We start from the raw sequence: 19,572 nt of genomic DNA on the forward strand, positions 1-19,572 counted from the left end.
TCACAAGTGAGGGTGCTGAATTAGTTGGCATCGATTGCTCAGTAATCGATTTTCCACTTCACGTGAAGGTGCATTACAGCCTTAAGAAAGACAACATGTTCTATGAAAATGAAACATTCCTCAAATTATTCCAGTAACATTTATTTTAACATATTTCAAGTTATCAGTAGAATATAGACTATAAATTAAATGATCAAATGGTCAGTAATATGTTCACACGATATGTTGTGACGGTTAGACGAACTGGGTATCCGTCGCTAATCATCCACCCTCCTTATACCGTTGTGCCACTTGTGCCGCTTCTTGACATGGGTTTAACGACTTCTAAAAATTATATAATACACTTTTATATTAATGGTAAGGTACTTTACAATCAGAATTGATTGGCAAGCAGCTGCAGTTACTTCTGTTTGATGCGGTATTGATTGCCATTGGTTAATGTTTTCAATAAAAAGCAACCTATCTACAATGAACAGAGAGAGAGAGTTAGATACAGAATATGCTGGGGAAGCAACGTAAAAAAGGGCACCAAGCTTCTCGTCAGAGGAACTTGAAGTTTTGCTGGACCTTGCCACCAGGTCGGAGATCATACCTATGGTCCACTTTAACCTGCATATTTATGGCCGAGTATCCCTTTTGCGATATGTACGCCTGGTCAATCACTGATGGATTGGCGATAGCGATGAGTGTGCCATCCACCAGGCCCAAGACGCTGGGGATGCCAGCAATGGCATGACAGCCCTGGTGCACCTCCTGGACCTCCTGACATGTTACCGGCAGCCGGATGTAATCCCCGGCATGGTGCAGAAGGGCGTTGGTGACACTGTGGACGCACCTCCACACCAAGGTCTTGCTTAGTCCGTAGCCCTCTCCCACGACCTCGATGAAGATCTCTGTAGCAAAAAAACGTAGCGTTGCAAGCAGCTGGACTTCAGGTCTGAGAAAGTCCAGCAGCTCCATAGTGAGATTTTTTTAATATAGCCACGTCAGGCAAAATGTCAAAAGGGCTTAAGTTTTGCCGAATATAAAAATTGACATGGACTAAACGGCTCCTTGGCTATCACCGTATTTGATTCAATACAAGGACACGTTGGATCGCTGCCATAGTTGGTCGCTTACTGGACACCACCATGCTTACCCATTTAAAGATCTTAGCCACTTAGAGCCAAATTGTTTGCCAGATTTTAACTATCAAAAGTGATTGGCAATTTAAACGCTTTAATGACATTACGAAATAGCTTAGGCTAATTACCACATTAGTTCTTATACCACATAAAGTCAACTTCATAAATAGGCCTGTATCCATTGCGAACATAATTTATTATGAGTCTTAAAATGTCCATAACATAAAATCATTGCTGAGCCACAACATTGTCAACATACCATAGTTTGACTTGACCGCTGCACAGTGGCGGCGACTAGCGTCTTGAGCTCAAACAATGTTAAGAGAGAGCTTACGAATGGTCCAGACCAACCTTACGAAAGTGTGACTTACAGAAGATATACTTAGCGTACAAACGTGTCGGAAATCATGCCATAAGGTTAAGAGAGAGGTTAAGGAATAGGTTAAGAACTACTTAGCGATAAGAACGTTTTGGGGAACCGGGCCCAGAATATGTAATAATGACTGGCAAAATATTCATGCATTTAAGGGTTAATAGTGAGAACTGGAACCTAAGATAAAGTGTGACTGATTTAACACACTGAAAAAAACATTGATATACTAATGAATGTTTTGGAGCACAAAGACAACAGTTTCTATATGAAATCTCACCCAGCCATAAAAGTGTTTTGTACTTCTCCTCTGAAATTTTTTGCAGCACCCATAAGAAACCCTGTTTGACCTCTGTTTGAAAACCTCTTATTTGCACCTATTTCATCCCTAATTTACTGCTATTTCTAATCTAATTTACATGAATTTCTTAGGTTCCGGTAATTAACTGGAATTTTTACACAGGCCTCTGAACTTTCCATTCAGCTGCTGGATAAACATGCCTAGTATGAGATATGAAAGTGTGATATCTGTGGGTTTAAAGAAGGAACGAATAGGGATGCATAAATAGAGAAGATATAGGACAGAAAAACAGAAGCAGATGGGCGTGAAGACTACCTGATTTTTCCCAATCTCCCCTCGGGAGCAGATGTCTTTCCCTCCCGGTCTCTACTCTTCTCATCCTCGTGAGTGATTGCTGTATTTCTGATGTGAAGCCACTCACCCTACCAAGTGAGAACGGTCCTGTTTTCCTTCCTTTCCTCATTCCATGTGTATTGCAGAAATCTCAGCGTGCGCCACATGAGTTGGTCCTCTCTCGCTTTCTCTGTTCTGATGTTAATCAAACGCTTGCATCTGCTTCAGTTATAATTGGCTGTAATTGCACAGTGTTTCTAATTCACAGACTGTGAGGTTTCATTTGCATGGTGATTAGTCCGATTTCTGAAAGTAAAAACTTGATTCCTTCTGTCAGCTGCTTTGTGCATGTAAATAACATGAAAGAGTGCGTCTCCTCTGCTTGTCATCATAAAAATATGGTCAGATAGCATTTATTTTCCTTCGTAGAAATGTGAAGGTGTTGAGTATTTTCCTGAAGTCTTAAAAGGAAGCATCACATGTTCTTAACAGAAAAGGTGGATGAACTAGAGCCCTGCACGGGCCTCAGATTTAGGTCCTAGCCTGGCCCTGTCCCGAGACGCTATATATATATATATAAAATACAAGGGACCAAGCGAGCCTACTGTATGTTTGATCAATTTAGCCTTCTCAAATCATCATGACTTGCCTAAAATCAAGCATATAACAATGTTTAAGCATTAAACCTAGATAAATGTGCGCTATATCTACAGCCACAGTTGACCCTCCAGAGTCGAGGCAGGTTCCCGTTGACCCTCCAGAGTCGAGGCAGGGCTAGTCACCGTTGACCCTCCAGAGTCGAGGCAGGGCTAGTCACCTTTGAACCTCCAGAGTCGAGGCAGGGCTAGTCACCGTTGACCCTCCAGAGTCGAGGCAGGGCTAGTCACCAGTGTTCTTCATGGGCAAAGGCAAGTCACCATTGATCTTCATGGGCAGAGACATGTCACCAATGATCTTCATGGGCAAAGGCAAGTCACCAATGATCTTCATGGGCAAAGGCAAGTCACCATTGATCTTCATGAACAAATGCAAGTCACCATTGATCTTAATGAGCAGAGTCAGGCCACCAATGATCTTCATGAGCAGAGTCAAGTCAGCATTGATCTTCCTGAATCCAGTCTAAACACCACGGAATTACCAGAGTCTCTCCACATCTCTGTGGAACTACCAGAGCCTCCCCACGCCTCTGCTGAACAACCAGAGCCTCTCCACATCTCTGCTAATTTACTAGAGCCTCTCCTTGTCTCGGCTGAACTACCAGAACCTCTCCTCGCCTCTGCGGAACTTCCAGAGCCTCGTCACGTCTCAGCCAAACTCTCTGAGCGCTCGACTGATCCTGTCGTGGCCACGGAGGCCACCCTTAACTTGTTCATGTTCTCAGATGTTTCAGACTTGCCTAACCAGACTTGCTCTCCTGTGTTATCGATCCCACTGTGGTAGTCTTCTGCGCTGCCCGGGTGGCCCTCTGCCTCGACCGCACGGATATGGTGGTCTTCCGCGCCGCCCTGGTGGGCTTCTGTGTTGACCGCACGTATGTGGTGGTCTTCTGCGTCGCCCTGGTGGGCTTCTGTCTCGACCGTACGGATGTGGTGGTCTTCTGCGCCGCCTTGGTGGGCGTCTGTCTCGACCGCACGGATGTGGTGGTCTTCTGCGCCGCCCGGGTGGGCTTCTGTCTCGACCGCACGGATGTGGTGGTCTTCTGCGCCGCCTTGGTGGGCGTCTGTCTCGACCGCACGGATGTGGTGGTCTTCTGCGTCGCCCTGGTGGGCTTCTGTCTCGACCGCACGGATGTGGTGGTCTTCTGCGCCGCCTTGGTGGGCGTCTGTCTAGACCGCACGAATGTGGTGGTCTTCTGCGCCGCCTTGGTGGGCGTCTGTCTCGACCGCACGGATGTGGTGGTCTTCTGCGTCGCCCTGGTGGGCTTCTTTCTCGACCGCACGGATGTGGTGGTCTTCTGCGCCGCCCGGGTGGGCTTCTGTCTCGACCGCACGGATGTGGTGGTCTTCTGCGCCGCCTTGGTGGGCGTCTGTCTCGACCGCACGGATGTGGTGGTCTTCTGCGCCGCCCGGGTGGGCTTCTGTCTCGACCGCACGGATGTGGTGGTCTTCTGCGCCGCCTTGGTGGGCGTCTGTCTCGACCGCACGGATCTGGTGTTCTTCTGCGCTGCCCTGGTGGGCTTCTGTCTCGACCGCACGGATGCGGTGGTCCACCTCCCTCCTGGGCTCCTTGTTTTTGTTTTTGCACTTCTTGTCTCTGTTTCCCCATTTTACCTGGCCCTCCATCCCTCCCCCTGGTCCTCCGCCGCTCCACCTCCCTCCTGGTCTCTGTGTTCCTTGGTCTCTTCTTGGGTTCGGGTGGAGCATCTGGTAGCTGCTCCGTGGAGGAGGGGGTAATGTCACGCTGTCTAGTCTCTGTTTCCCTGAGTCTCCACTAGTGGTCTCACTTCCCCATAGGCACCTCACCGTAGGCACTACAATTCCCACAAAGCCTTGTCCCTTCATCACAGTAATTGCACTCCTGTTAATTGCACTCAGGTGTCTTCACTTGTTAGTCATTATCCTCCCTATATTAACCAGTTCTTTTCTCTTTGTCTGCATGGAGTCCTTCCTTTCCGTCACCCAGTTTTCTCGCCTTCCGAGTTCCTCGTCTTCCGAGTTCCTGTTCCCGTTCCTGTTCCTTTCCTGTTTGTTTATTTGTTTGATGGATTTATGGTTTTGACCCCGGCTTATTGATTTCTCTTTGGATTACCCATTAAAACCCATACTGCAATTGGATCTCTCGTCTCCTGCGTTTCACTGGGTCTCCGATTGTAACAGCTCCACAAACAAACTCATGGTTTGGAACAACTTGAGGATGAGTAAATGATTTTTCATTTTTAAATGAACTATCCCTTTAGTTCTGACATAAATGTTTAATTTTATTATTATTATTATTGGCTTATTCCAATTAACCCAAATAAACAAACAGCAAAGGTACAATTTCGCCTTTTGAAGAGTCCTCAGAATCAGTCTCTTCTCAGTTTGAAAGTCTTTCTCTTGACTGGATATCTTTGTATGCTTTCGTAACTGGTTGTTAACTTCCTGTAAATCATTATTTAGTCTGGTCGAGATCTCAAAAAAGAGGGTTGTTCAAATGTTTTATCTTCCACCCATCGACTGCGGTGGATTTGTTTTTCTGCCTCCTGCCGTTCCAGGTCCCTCAAGTTCCTGTGTCGCACAGACGACATTTAAAGCTATTTCCACAAAGTTACTGTCGCTAAATGTTTCCTCTGCATCTGAAAAGCTATTTTATCAGCGTGGCATTTGAGTCTTCCTGTTTGTACTTTTGGGCTTTTACCTCAGCTATTGTAAACATCTCAACTCTGTAAACATAGAAGTTATGTTGCGCTGTAGACGTCAGTACATTTTGTTTATGTGTGAGAAAGACTGCATTTTCTATGTGTATTAAAAAAATAAAATCAAACTCTCCTGACACCAGCTCCATCATGTGTAGAAAAGCCTGGTGCAGTAATTAGCAGTCGTTCTTGCTCTCATTAGCTGCAGAATCAAGCCCTCATGTCTTTATCGAGGCTTTGTTTTCTCATTAAAACTGAGCTGTCTCTTATTGAGCTGTATGTTGAGAAACAGTCATCATGGTGGCTACAACATACAAATTTGATTTCTGCATCTCGCTAAAAAGATCATGTATAATGAAAGTGCAGTCAGAAACTTTCACAACTGAGCTTTTTTTTCTTACGGAGCGCAGTGTGTGTGTGTGTGTGTGTGTGTGTGTGAATGAGTGAGTGTGTCACGTTTCAAACATCACATGGATTTCTTAGTTGGTGAGTAATTAGTATGAGTGCACATTGATCTTTTTTGGCTCTTGTTGTTCATATAAAAATCTCCCTGAATCATCCACACAGTGAATCTCTCAACAGAAGTTCATGTATAAACCAAGAGATTGGATTTTAGACGCCAGATTTTTACTGCTTATTCTCTCTGTTGGTGTCTCCATCTGTTACACACTCCCAGCACATCCATCACACCTGTATATATGTATGTTAAAAGAGCAGCTGAGGTATGGCGTGTCTCTATCAGAGTTTCCCATTAAATATCAGACACATGCTTCACGAGTTTGGATACACATATCTGTTTCTTTCCAGCAGAGAAGAGCTGCACATCAAAGACAGAGCTGCAAACCCTACAGCATCTCTGTGTAAGGGCTGCTAATATTTATAGACTCTCTCTCTCACACACACACACACACACACACACACACACAAATCTAAGCAGTTCCTGTTAGGAATCAGCTTGCTTCTAAATAAAACAAGCTTACTCCAGCCACCCAAGCATAGTACACACACTCATTTTCAATCCCAAAAGCATTCATATCCACACACCCACACAAACACACACAATCTACACAACACCTCTGAATCACTAAACACATTGTCACCTTGTAGTTTGTATGCCGACTATGACTCATCAGTCGTCCAAAAATAGCTCAGGCTCAACGGATGTTACACCTTCCTCTATTTTTGCCCTCAATCCTATTCTAGTGAATTACTAGATCGCAAGATCCTTTATTCCTTTAAAATTAAAATGTTCAAAAATAGCACCTTAATGCTATTTCAGAGCAGCCAGCCTCAAGCACGTCTCTGTACAAATCAAATCCAACAATATATCAAAATGTTATAAATAAATAAAATGACAAATTAAAATTATAGTGCTGTTTTTATTATTATTATTATTATTATTAGAAATGTTAATGTCAGCATTAATTCAATTAAATTTAATAATGAAGTTTATAATAAATACGTATATGTGTGTGTTTTAAAAAAATATTATTTTATGACATTAATAATATATTTTAATATTATTATTAAACTATACATTTGTATTTTAACAGTAAATTAATAATATTAATAAATAATTAAATTGATATTTTATAGTAGATTTTTATTTTAAATATATACATTTAATATTATTTAAAAAGGTGGTGTACACACACATATATATGTACATATATTTATGTTTATATTATTTCATTTAAATAGTATTTATATTTTATAGTAGATTTATATTTGAAACATTTATTATATATAATAATATACAGTATATATGTGTGTGTGTGTGTGTGTGTGTGTGTGTGTGTGTGTGTGTGTGTGTGTGTGTGTGTATGTGAAAAGAGAACAGCAGGTCTAGGAGAAGAGGGATTGAATCAATTTCGGCTCAAATGCAGAGCAAGCCATCGAGGCATGTGTAAAAACAGCCCAGCTCACTGACATCCACAGACTCACAACAGATGCTGATTGCCCCTGAGAGCCATTTATCCCTGTTACTAGCATACATAATCATATCATGTTTACAGACACCGCAATAGTGCAGTTATAATGTGTTTATTTATGTCTTATTATATTGTAATAGATGGATATGCGTCTGCTAGATGGATTGAGCTGTCAGAACTACACACTTTATCCACAGATGCATAAATCTCTCTCTCATATGTACACACAGATATATCTAGACATCAGTCATTGGGGTATATTCAGCACACAGGTTTGAAGGTTGACTTCTGCTCTGTCAGACTGGCCATCAATCAGGAAGCTACAGCTGTCAGCGTATGCTAATCGTGTTTGCGTGTGTGTGTGTGTGTGTGTGCAGGTGAAGACTAGATTTTGATTTTCCTTATAGGTCACATTCTCCCTCCTCTTATTATATTTATTGACATACTGATAAAGACTGGAAGCAAGGGCGAGAAGAAATAAAAGAAAAACTGCTCCAAAACTAACTAAAATACTTTGATTTTGCATTGTGCCCCTGAAAAAATGTATGAAATATAATGGTTAAATATAGCTGCATGATGTCAAGCATGCCATCTTCCCATCCCATAATCCCTGATGATTTGTGTGGTAAAGTCACTCAAAACACAGTATTAACTAGCTGATTCATTTGAACAAAGTAAATGTGTGAATTTTTAATAGAAAATAAATGTGACAAACATACATCAGTTAAATATAATAAGACGTAAACATAAAAATGGAGTCTTGCTGGTGTTATGAAATATCTAAATTACAGATATGTTTTTGTCTTGTGGCTTTCAAAACTTTTAAAAACAAATGGCTAATAAAAATGTATTTAGTTTTGCGAACAAATATTATTTGAATGTTTAAGAAAATACTATTTCAATATTTCTACTTTAAAAACTCATGTTTAATTCAATGTTACTTACCACTTCGTTGCAACTGTTTGTGAAATGTAGTGATGTGTGAGTGAAAATGAATGCTACACCATTTTTTTTCTTTGTGTGCATGGTCTAAATGCAATAGTTAAACAGTTTTTTTTAAATGTCTTGGGCAGACTATTTGTATAACTAAGCTCACCAGAAAAATATAACAACAGCTGTTGGCTTATTTATACTGTTGTCCCCAGAGCATTGCATTATATTTCTTGTATTATTTTGTTTCCTCTAGAGGATTACACAATATTTGCATGATTCTCATAAACTCAGTCTTGCTGGTATGATGGTGATTGGCGTTGTGCATTTTGTCAGGCAGGGGGTGCACATGCCGTTTTATCTGTAATGATACTGAATGCATTCAGATTACTCTGAACATTCAGGGTCTCGGATGAATTTAGGGCTCCAAATGATCGCAGAGCACAGATGTTAGGCTTGGGTGAGTGTCTGTCAGGTCTCCAGGGAGGCTGAAGCTATTTCAGGCAGTGGACTGGAGCTAAACTGCCTGCTGCTTACATTGAAATGAAACTCACCTTGGTTATTAGTATGTGTGTGAGCATGGAGGACGGACAGTCAGGTGGGTGATTAGCGAGGGTTAAATAGAGCTTTTGATCATCGGCTATAGCAGAGGGAGGCCTCTCAGCTTCATTTGGCTTTCGTTTCAGTGTTTTCTAAGCCATTAAAAGTGAGTTCTGCTCCGCATTAGCCAGTGGGAGTATCCTGTGTTTTAAACAGCCAGCCGGATGCTCTTACACAAGTCTTAATGAGAGTCTCCAATGAAGCACATGTTGACATCATTTCAAAGAGTCAGGCAACCTGCTCAGTGCTTTTCAATGCTTTTTGGAGCTTTTCTGCCATTTGTTGAGATTACATTTTTAAACTCACTACTTATTTGCTGACTGGCCAGATGCATTTTGTGCACAGACATAAAAAAAATCCTGTTTCTATTTTAAAAGCAGCTTCCAGGAGAGCTTTGAGGAATAACTAATGGTTAGGTCTGCCAACATTTGTCAAGTTAGTGTTATCAAATCTTTAAAAGATATACTTTTCTGACATGGTTTGTACTTACACTCAAAAAATGGATTTGTGGCACTGTTCGTTTTACACAGATATGTTTTGTTAAAACCACACAAATATATTTAGTTTACCGCCAAAACACAATTGTATTGTGCTTAATCAACTTAAACTGTTTCATTTTCATTAAACTGTCATATTTTACTTAATTATGAATCATTAAACTAACGTAAAGGGTTTAATTTCATCATTCAAAAAAAAAAACGGAAGTGACGATTTCCAACGCATTTGATGACGGCGCGGAGGAGAGCAAGAGGTACCAGTCAGGTAAGAAAATCTAAAGTTTTTCTTGTGTTAAGTCAAAGTCTTTAATTTCTCTTATAGTTTCTGTTTTGGGGTGCTTTTTTTACAGTCTAGTATTGTGTAATCGGTTTATTGCACCGTTAATAGATGATTTTGAGCGGTTGGGAGATGTGAAAGCGCACGACTCTCTGTAACGTATTGACTTTAGTATATATATATATATATATATATATATATATATATATATATATATATATATATATATATATATATATAAACACTAGGGCTGGAACAATTAGTCGATAATGACGTTGACGATAAAAAAAAATTGTCGGCAAATGTTTTTTTTGAGTAACGTTAGTGGTTTGATCTCGTATCTGCCTAATGTGAGAGCCTGCATTAATGCAGTTTGACCAGTGTGGCGCTGTAGCGCAAGATTATAATACACTCTCCTGATTCAATTCAAAAGAAGAAGATATCACTTCAGTTTGAGGAAACCAGGCGGGAAGGAAGTCGACCGGAAGTTGAAGTTGGCCGCGTGCTGCCATCTTGTAGCAGAACTTCACTTGCGTTAGCATCCCATTGACTCCCATTCATTTTGGCGTCACTTTAACAGCGAATAACTTTACATCTGAGGTGTTTAAAGACTCCATTTGTCCATTATTTATTTCTAAAGATACACGACAATGTATAAAGGGCTCCATTACCTTCTATGGTACATTATGGCCCCGTAGAAACAGTTTTTGTAAAAATAGGCTAACGATTGCATCATAACCACTCGACTCTCTGTCGCACAGTAGAGAAATTACCGTACAGACAGGAGGAGAAGCTCGCAGGCAATCGGGGAGACGTCAGGAGAGAAGCCCATAGATACAAGCCCTGGCGTTACATTTTAAAATATTACACAAAATAATGAATCAGAATACTTACTCCTGCTCACTCACGCCAAAGAACTCCCCGCTCAAGCTCGCCGTCTCTGCAAGATTAACGATGGCAGTTTGCACGCACAACTACTAGAAGATTTACATCTGTCAGACAGGTTGCTGACGTCATCAAGCTTAGTTTGAGTCTGCGCATCAGAAACGGAAGTGATAAAAATCACTAAAAATGGGCTTCACTTGTCTCAACTGAGTTCCAATGGGGTCGCTGTGTCCATTTCTTTTACTGTCTATGGAGGAAACCGAGCCGATCCGAACCTTGGATGAATATGTAAATATATACTGCACGCCTTGCTCTCAATAACTGCATAAACACAACAAAAACTGACCGCGATGTAAAAGCAGCTCTTAAGAACATATTTGATTACAGCGATGTGGATGTTTGCACGAACTCTGAGGTTCTCCAGCCACTCCAGTAAAGAAATGTCCAGTCACGTTTATTTATATAACAGTCCTTATGCAATAGATAGCTTTTCAATATTAAACATGAAAATACAGAGTCAGTGTCGCTAGAATTATAACTTGATTTCCTGTTATAAAGCAGCTCTCCAGTGTGGAGCTAGCTAATCATAAATTTATTTTATAATTGTGGGAAATATTTCATTAAAGTTTTAGTTCTGCGCTAGATCAAACCAAACTGTTTTAAATATCATAACCCAATAAGGTATTTTAAGAGAGATTGTATTTATTAGTAAAATGTTTATCCAAAAATAAAACGTCCTATCACTTACCTTTACTTTTATTATACATATGGCTTACAATAAGAGATGTTAAGAGGCAGAATGATGTGTCATTCAGCTACTTCCTCCTATAGCTAATCAAATGGCAAATAGTTTCTCTCTTATCTCATTTTGTGTGCCAAATATATTTATTTGTATAAATTAATTGTATACTAGTAATACATAATGACTTTCAAAAGCGGAAGTAATTCCCTTTATTTGTTAGAATACGTATATTTTAACTAATTGCAAAAAGCTTAAGAGTAAATAAATGTCTAACCATGTAATGTGACCGAGTTTGGAGAGCCCTGGCTCAGCACAGTGCAAGTATTTGAAGCTTTGTTTATGAACATGGCGGTGTGGTCATACAATGACTTTAAACCGGACACTACTCTGAGCTATTCACATTATACAAATGCTCCAGATATGTAATCAGGTTCACCCTTTTGGAATGGTAAACATGACACTATTCATCACCCACACAAATTGCACTTCATGTGTTTACAGATTTGTGCAGAATTTGAGACATACAGAATTACCATAGGCCCATTAGAATCAACAGTCTTTGCCAAACTGGATCCGCACTACAGAACTTATGAAGATGTTTGCATACTGAAGAAGAGTGCTTGGACAAATACTGAAACCCTCTTGGTGCTCACTACACAGGTAAGAACAACTGCACTCAACAGAACCTTGTATTAAAACATTATTCTCTCACTGGCCACTGGAAAATGACAAAAAAGACAGATAGATTAAGATTAGGTTTATTAATACAATAAATACAAAATATGTGGTATTACTATAAAATATGAATGAATTTGCCTCCCAAAAACAATTCATTTTGATGCAAGGCAGGGGTGTCCAGACCTGCTCTAGGAAAGCCAGTGTTCTGTGGAGTTCAGCTCTAACTCACCTGCCTGGAACTTCTAGTAATACTTTATTGTTTTAAAAATTCCCAAGAACCTTGATTAGCTGGTTCAGGTGTGTTTAACTGGCTAGGTCACCCAAAAATAAACATGTCATTAATTACTAGGGCTGTCACTTTTAGTTCGAAAATCGATTGCATAATCGATCGGACCAACCAAAAAAAGTTTCGAAAATGAAAATAGGGAATCGATTTTAACCAAATATGGTTACCAATACCAAGCTGACAGTGACCGGCTTCTGCGGTGGAGAATTGCGCAGCTGTACCTGAGTGTCCCTGGGACATCAGTGCGGTCGGAGCGCGTCTTCTCAACAGCTGGACATATAGTGAATAAAAAACGCTCTGCTCTGGACACATGGCCTGTTCTCAAGTCCATTTAAAGTTACATTTTTTTGAACAGTTGTTTGAAATGGATTGAATCATTATTTAAAATAATCTTGGAGATTTTTGAATTGCCTAAATCATAAATGCAGCCGGGTTGAAGCCTGCACTGATGTTTTTCTTTTGTCATGGCAGCCGTCCCCTCTGCACATATATTTTTTGCTGTTTGTTATTCTGCACGAAACTTCATGCCAATAAATAAGAAATATTGCTGCCTTGTGCATTTCCAGCACTCTCTTTACGTTCGTCTGTTATTTGACGTTGAAAAAGGAAACGTCTTTTTTTTTTTTGACATGGAAAATCGATTTTACAATCGATTCAATGAACACTTATGTCTTAAAAATCGAAAATGATTTTTTTCACAAAAGTGACAGCCCTATTAATTACTCACCCTCATGTAGATGTAGTCTGAGCACGCGGACGCACTTCCGGAAAGATCGGCCGAAAAAAAGGCCAAAGAGCGGCCGATTACCAATCGCGTATTTTAAGCAAAAACCGTCCGGTTTCCGATTGATGGTGGGTCAATCGGTGCATCCCTAATATTTTTATGACAATGCGAGAGATTTCTGAACCTCCATAAAGGCTGCAATGCAACTGAAATGTTCCCAGAGTCATAGTAAGGACATCAGTAAAACAGTTCATGTGACATCAATGCTTCAACCACACTTTTACAAAGCTACAAGAATACGTTTTTGTGCAAAGAAAACAAAAATATCGATTTTATTCAACAATTCTTCTCCAAATCACATATCCCGCCATTATGGAGAGTAACAAGAGGCATGAACATTGCTTTCCTCTGCGTGTAATCAAGGCTCAGCGCATGCGTGTTCTAGGTCAGCAGCACCATGCGCATGATTTATTTACATGCTGTTGATAATGGTGGAAGATGCGATTTGGAGAAGAATTGTTGAATAAAGTCGCTGTTTTGGTTTTGTTTGCACAAAAAAGTATTCTTGTAGCTTTGTAAAATTATGGTTGAACCACTGATGTCACATGGACTGTTTTACTAATGTCTTTACTATGTTTCTGGGTCTGGGAACATTCCAGTTCTGTTGCTTACCGTGCAGGGTCCAGATGTGTGTACCATTTTCCACTGTAACGTTTGTTAGAATCCCATCTTGACTGCTTGCCTGTATTTCCCATAAGGAGATGAATGACTGACTTTTTTTTTCATGTAATTAAAAAAAAAAAAAAGGCTAAATTTTGTTGTTTTCATCTTCAGACTAATGAAATTGAAGTATCCAAATGAAGACCCTAGCAGTATGGAGTATATGGTGAGTTCAAGGTTAAAAAATGATTTGTTAAAGTTAATACACAAGAATTTGAGTTCTCCATCCTTTTAAATACTTCTAGGATACAGACGTTGGCAGCAATCAGGAGGTGATCCAGAAGACTCGAGGGAATCTATTTGAAGCTGCAGTCATTGAAGACAGTCGAGCAGAAGTTGGGGTTTTAAAGGATAAAGTTCTTCAGGACCTATAGCAGTTTACAGTCTGCAAAACCATGTTGCTGGGACTGATATATGGACTGAACTTGAGCAACTCTCCTGAACTCAGGTACACATTTGGAGTACTGAAGAAGTCATTTCTGGAGCCAGTTCCTGTTCCTGGAATAAGGTTTGATTGGTTACCCATGAATGCCAATTAGAAAATGAGTAGTTTGATATTTCTGCTATTTTGTGTAATTTTTTTGTAATTCTGTAATGTGGTTTAAACTGTATTTACTGTAACTGTGTCTAATTATTTATTGCTTGTTTAACAAATACACTTTGATCATTTGTGACATCTTGTCTTTTGACTCATTACAAGACAAATCACACAAAAAATGCTTTGTTGAAGTGAGTAACTTTAAATAGAAAATATTTAGTTAAAGTAACTAGAACTAATTGTGTGGAACCACTGTCCATAATTTAAATGTGTAATTTGAAACAAACCTCCTTATGTTGATAGAGTGAAACAAAATTGGCTAGATTGTAATAAACCAAAACATGTTCAGTTAACTTAACCGGTTTAAGTTGAAGTAAAGTGAATAAATTGATTTGGTTGGACATTACTATTTCACATAGATTCTACCTCATTCAGTTGTGTTGTCACAACACAAGGAGTTTGCATAGATTCAAAAAATTTCATTAATGTTATCAAAACACAATTTCGTTCTGTGGAACCACTGTCCATAATTAAATTAAGTAAGTTTAAAGAGTGCTATAGCAAGTAAACATATAGATTTCCATTAGCAGAACTGTAGCACAACAGTCTTATTTGTTATTTGTCTTGTGCAACCAATTGGAAGACTAATGAATAATTTTTTTTTATTATTATTGTTGTCCTATAATCTGTTTCAACCCACCAACACTTAAAAACAACACATGGCATCTGAACTGTGGTTGGTGGTTTAACAGGGCGATCATACAGTCTCTTGTTGTCTAAGTGGGCAGTTATCGGCTAGAATTGTTATTTACAAAAACTTTATTGAAATGGCAAGGATTTGCAAAAAAATATACTACTGTTCTCAATTTTTAAGAGGTTAGGAGTCGATTATACGCATTTATTTGAAAAAAAAAAACCCACCGTAAACAGTAATATTGTGAAATATTTTTGCAATTGAAAAAAGCTGTTTTCTGTGTGATTATATTTTAAAATGTAATTTATAATAGCTGAATTATCAGAACATTTAAAAGAACAGCATTTATTTAAAACATTGTTCCTTTGTAATGTTTTTCTGTCACACTTTTTATCAGTTTAAGCTTAACAAAAATGTCTTAGCTATAAAAATATATGTTTTGCAGAACACTTTACATGTGAACTCACCAACACACCCTCATACGATCAGCATCAGCGACAGGAAGTCAATGATGATATGTAAACATGTCATTAGCGTTGTGTGGCTTGCTCTGCTGGCGGTCAGACCAGAACCAGTGTGTGTGTGTGTGTGTGTGTGTGTGTGTGTGTGTGTGTGATGCAGCTGGATTTTAATGAAAGCTGACAGATGTAGAAAATTGATCTTGGTCTGGCGGGAAAGTCTTGACCCACACAAGGTCCTTGTGAAGTGGAACATTAGTAAACATTAGTCAATCATATGAGTATGCCTAAATATTGTACCGTTTTTCTGTTTATTCTGTACTTTTAAACATGCACTCACACAGTCACACACTTGTTCTGACCTTAACATTTCTGGCTTCTCTATCAGTTTTCAAGCTGAAGATATATAAATATAAGAAGAGGATTGGAGGAGATAAAAGCAGTGTAAGGGAAAAAAGACAGTACTTAAAATAGCATGCAAGATTTGGTGTGTGTATGTGTGTGTGTTTTCTCTTCAAAAGAGGGTCCTTGTCTGCTTTTAGAGGTATATGGTACACAAACCCCTGCCGACTGTGGACTGGCACTGTGGTGGAGCAATTAAGAGCGCTCTAGTGACTGTTAACGAGTCTAACGAGGCTTAACGAGGCCAGGGTTTTGGGCCCCTGCTGCAGAGCTTGTTAAAGCAGGTCTGTGTGAGCAGTCCAGCAGTCAGCTAAAGAGCAGTTAATCAATCCAACAAAAACTACTGAAGAGATGAACAAAGATTAATGAATCTAACAAAGTCCAGGATGGTGGATGAGAGAAATGTTTATTTTAAACCATGTTTGTTGTTGTTGTTTGATTATACTAGCATTTTTTTTTCAGTTGTGTAAAGTATCAATAAAATGAAATGAATGAATTGTTTACTCAGTATCTGTGTATTTAGTTATTAGAATATCATGTATTAAAGGTGCATTAATTACCATTACCATATTTAATGTGTAATATCCCACTAAGAAATAATGTTTTAAGCTTATTAATCTTGTGTCCCCAAAACATTTACCCAAATCTCGACTGCCAAGTTTTACTGTTTAGCCAATAAATGTTGGATTTTTAGTTTGACCCTTAGCCAGAACCTTCCTCATCTTCAGTCGCCTTGGCTTTACTGTTATTTATAGCTAGATAAAGATTTATAGATAGAGCTGTAAAATCTGAAAGTGAAGCAGAATTAGAGGCTGGTTTGATTTAAAAATTGTGTAGGGGGTTGTAGGAGACTAAGAAAGCACAATACCACTCACATTTACCCGTGGAAAAAAATGGAGGAGGATCAAAGTCAAAGGATTCAACAACAGCCTGAGTTCATAAGAAGAGCGAGAGGGCTGAAGCTCAGCTCAAGAGAAGTTTTCTTTGATAGATAATGCTCAAATTTCACAGTTTGGGTTAATATGTGTCAAAGCCTCAATGATTGAAGTCTGTTAAGAGTAAAGAGGTTCATATCCAGTTCAAATCAACAAGAAAACATGGTCAGAGCAGGTTTAGCTTCTTCTGCATGAGATGGAAGGTTTTATTGATTAGTTTTTTGCATACTCAAATTGAAACCTGAGATCTTGTGTGTATGTAATTGTTTTAGTGTTTGTGTTCTTGTTATCTGTTCAAAAGGTCATGGATTTTTTTTTAAGTATATGTCTCGAGCCAAGAAAGGTCATGCTCTAGAAGCCCAAGGCACAGACACAAAGACAAATAATCAATATAATACATTCTCAGAAAAAAGGTACAAAAGCTGTCACTGGGGCGGTACCTTTTCAAAAGGCACACCTTTGTACCTAAACAGTCCATATTAGTACCTAAAGTGTACATATTAGTACCTAAAGTGTACATATTAGCACCTAAAAGGTACCTTTTTTTCTGAGAGTGTACAGGAGGAGGCTTCCATTACAATTTTGTGTTATTTCCCCATCACAAGCACCCTTCCTCTACACAAGCTATCTAACGTAACGCCCTCAACCAATAACTACCTGCTGCTCTTGTGACCAACAGCTTTCCCTCAGTGCACATGCTTGAGATAAGAGCAGAGGATGAGGGAAGATGTGTAAAGCATGCACACACACACACACACACACACACACACACACACACACAGGACAGGACATGTCGCTTCAGCTGACAGAACACACCTGCTGTTTGGTCTGTGAGTCATCCAGGAACAAGAAATTATGGAGCAGGTCTCCCCTGTCCCATCTGCCTCTCTGGAGGACTGCTGTGTGGATCAAAATTGCATTAACACCTCCACTTACTGTCCCTCTCCCTCCTCCTGTGTTCACAATAGCTTATTATGTCATGCTTGTTAATATTGTAGCTATGCTCACTGTGTTTAGTTCTGCAGTACTGTAAGCAAAATGTCACTTTATGATGCCAGCAAGTTGAGTTTAACATGAGATTGTGAAAGAGTGCACTTTTCAGGAGCAAAATCAGCAGTTTCACTCATAACTCACTCATTACTCAATCACTCATTATTGATTGAATTTCCATAAGACATTTTTCATAAAACTGAAGTAGAAATGCAATTTGATGAACACTTGCTGAATTAAACGGCATCATGATGAAGACACAATGAAGTAACATACAACTATTTGAAATGTTTTTCATTGCATAGTGTGCCATTCACATGCTATATATATTAAACATAATGTATAGTGTAAGGGTAACACTTTAGTTTAGGGACCAATTATTTTTTTATTGTGTTATTATTTTGTTTATTTTTTAAGTTATCTTATTGTTTTTATCTCAATGTGTACTTACAAAATGTGTAAATATGTATAGAAATATGTGAAGAACTTGCTGTAGAATTTTGTAATTTTGAATAAGTGATAAGTCTCTGTTAGTGTAACACAGTAAACATTGCAAGTTCTGTTTTAAAATAATAAATAAAGTGAAAGTGGAATATAAAGAGAATAAAGAACACTATAGAGCGAGAGGAGTTTTTTTTTTTTTTTAGATTTGTTTTTTTTTTAATAAACAGAAAATAAGTAGATAAAATAGAAGACAGAGAGAGATGGACAGAGATATTTCTAGAGTTAGAGGGCCAAATAAAATATCTTGATCTGTTTTAATGATGAACAGATGTCTCATGGGTTTGAAATGACATGAGGGTGAACGAATGGTGACGGACATTTTTTTTTTTTTTCATGAAACACAACAGCTGTGTTGTGTTTTAACAAGATAAAAACACAACACAGCTGCTTACATTTTCTAGAACTGTTGATTTGTCCAACTCTGAAGAGCTGAGATCAATAATTCAATCTTCAGATCTTCACATCTCTGAAACTGACCAACAACAAACACGCACAGACACACACACACACACATTCATATACTGGATAACTTTATTTCTGAATTCAACACACACACACACTGGCCTCTTTAATCAAGCAGACAGTAGATGCACATATTCCCTTTATGTATCAGATCCAAGTAAACCAAGTGCACACACTTGCATACACAACATAAAATATTTAACATGAGAGGCTGTGGATTTTCAAAGGATAGCGAAACCGATATCCAGAGAAATGTTTTTTTTTTTTTTTTTTTTGAGGTTTGAGTATATCAGCTGGAGGTATTGTGTCGCAGCAGTTAAAGTGTCCGATTGATTTTTTTCAGGAATATGTGTTTTTCTCATGTCAAGATTTTCGTTCATCTTAGATTTCTGAAAAGTGGCCATAGAAAAAAGCCTGTGTTTTCAGAAGCTGCTGTGCTAAAGTGTTTCTTTGAACACTGAAAAATGAGCAATCGATGCGATGAAAGAACAACATTCAGTGTGTCTGCATGTGTGTACAATATATTTCTCTTCTTGAACATTCTGTCATGTGATATGTCAGTGAACATAAGCATGCATGTGTAAGTGTGTAATTGCTCTTTGCACATTGTCATGCTGTCGACTCTAATAATCCCTGTGCTTTCACTGCTATTCAGACTGAGAGTAATTGTAATCATTAATGAGTTCATTACATGGGGTCACTTCTGCATGCCACATTATCTTTTGCTCTCATAAAACAAGCCTGCTCTTTAAATGATACACATGCACACACTTGCATCAGCTGAGAACTGAATCTCTTCTCCCAGCAGATTCTTCTTATCTGTGTTCACGACTGGATTCTTTCCTCAATTCTCCTCT

General features: G+C 39.0%; 1 protein-coding gene and 1 long non-coding RNA gene across 3 annotated transcripts in view; both read left to right on the plus strand.

Moving 5' to 3' along the window:
* Positions 1-19,572, plus strand: part of LOC132101219 (A-kinase anchor protein SPHKAP) — a 135,672-nt gene that overhangs the window by 31,580 nt on the left and 84,520 nt on the right. The window lies entirely within an intron of this gene.
* LOC132101854 (uncharacterized) lies at positions 10,585-14,246 on the plus strand. The gene is made up of 5 exons (XR_009423217.1): positions 10,585-10,870; positions 11,826-11,984; positions 12,170-12,247; positions 13,847-13,898; positions 13,978-14,246. It is a non-coding gene; the product is annotated as an uncharacterized LOC132101854 (long non-coding RNA).

The sequence above is a fragment of the Carassius carassius genome, chromosome 23 (genome assembly GCF_963082965.1).
Source record: "Carassius carassius chromosome 23, fCarCar2.1, whole genome shotgun sequence".
Lineage (NCBI taxonomy): Eukaryota > Metazoa > Chordata > Actinopteri > Cypriniformes > Cyprinidae > Carassius > Carassius carassius.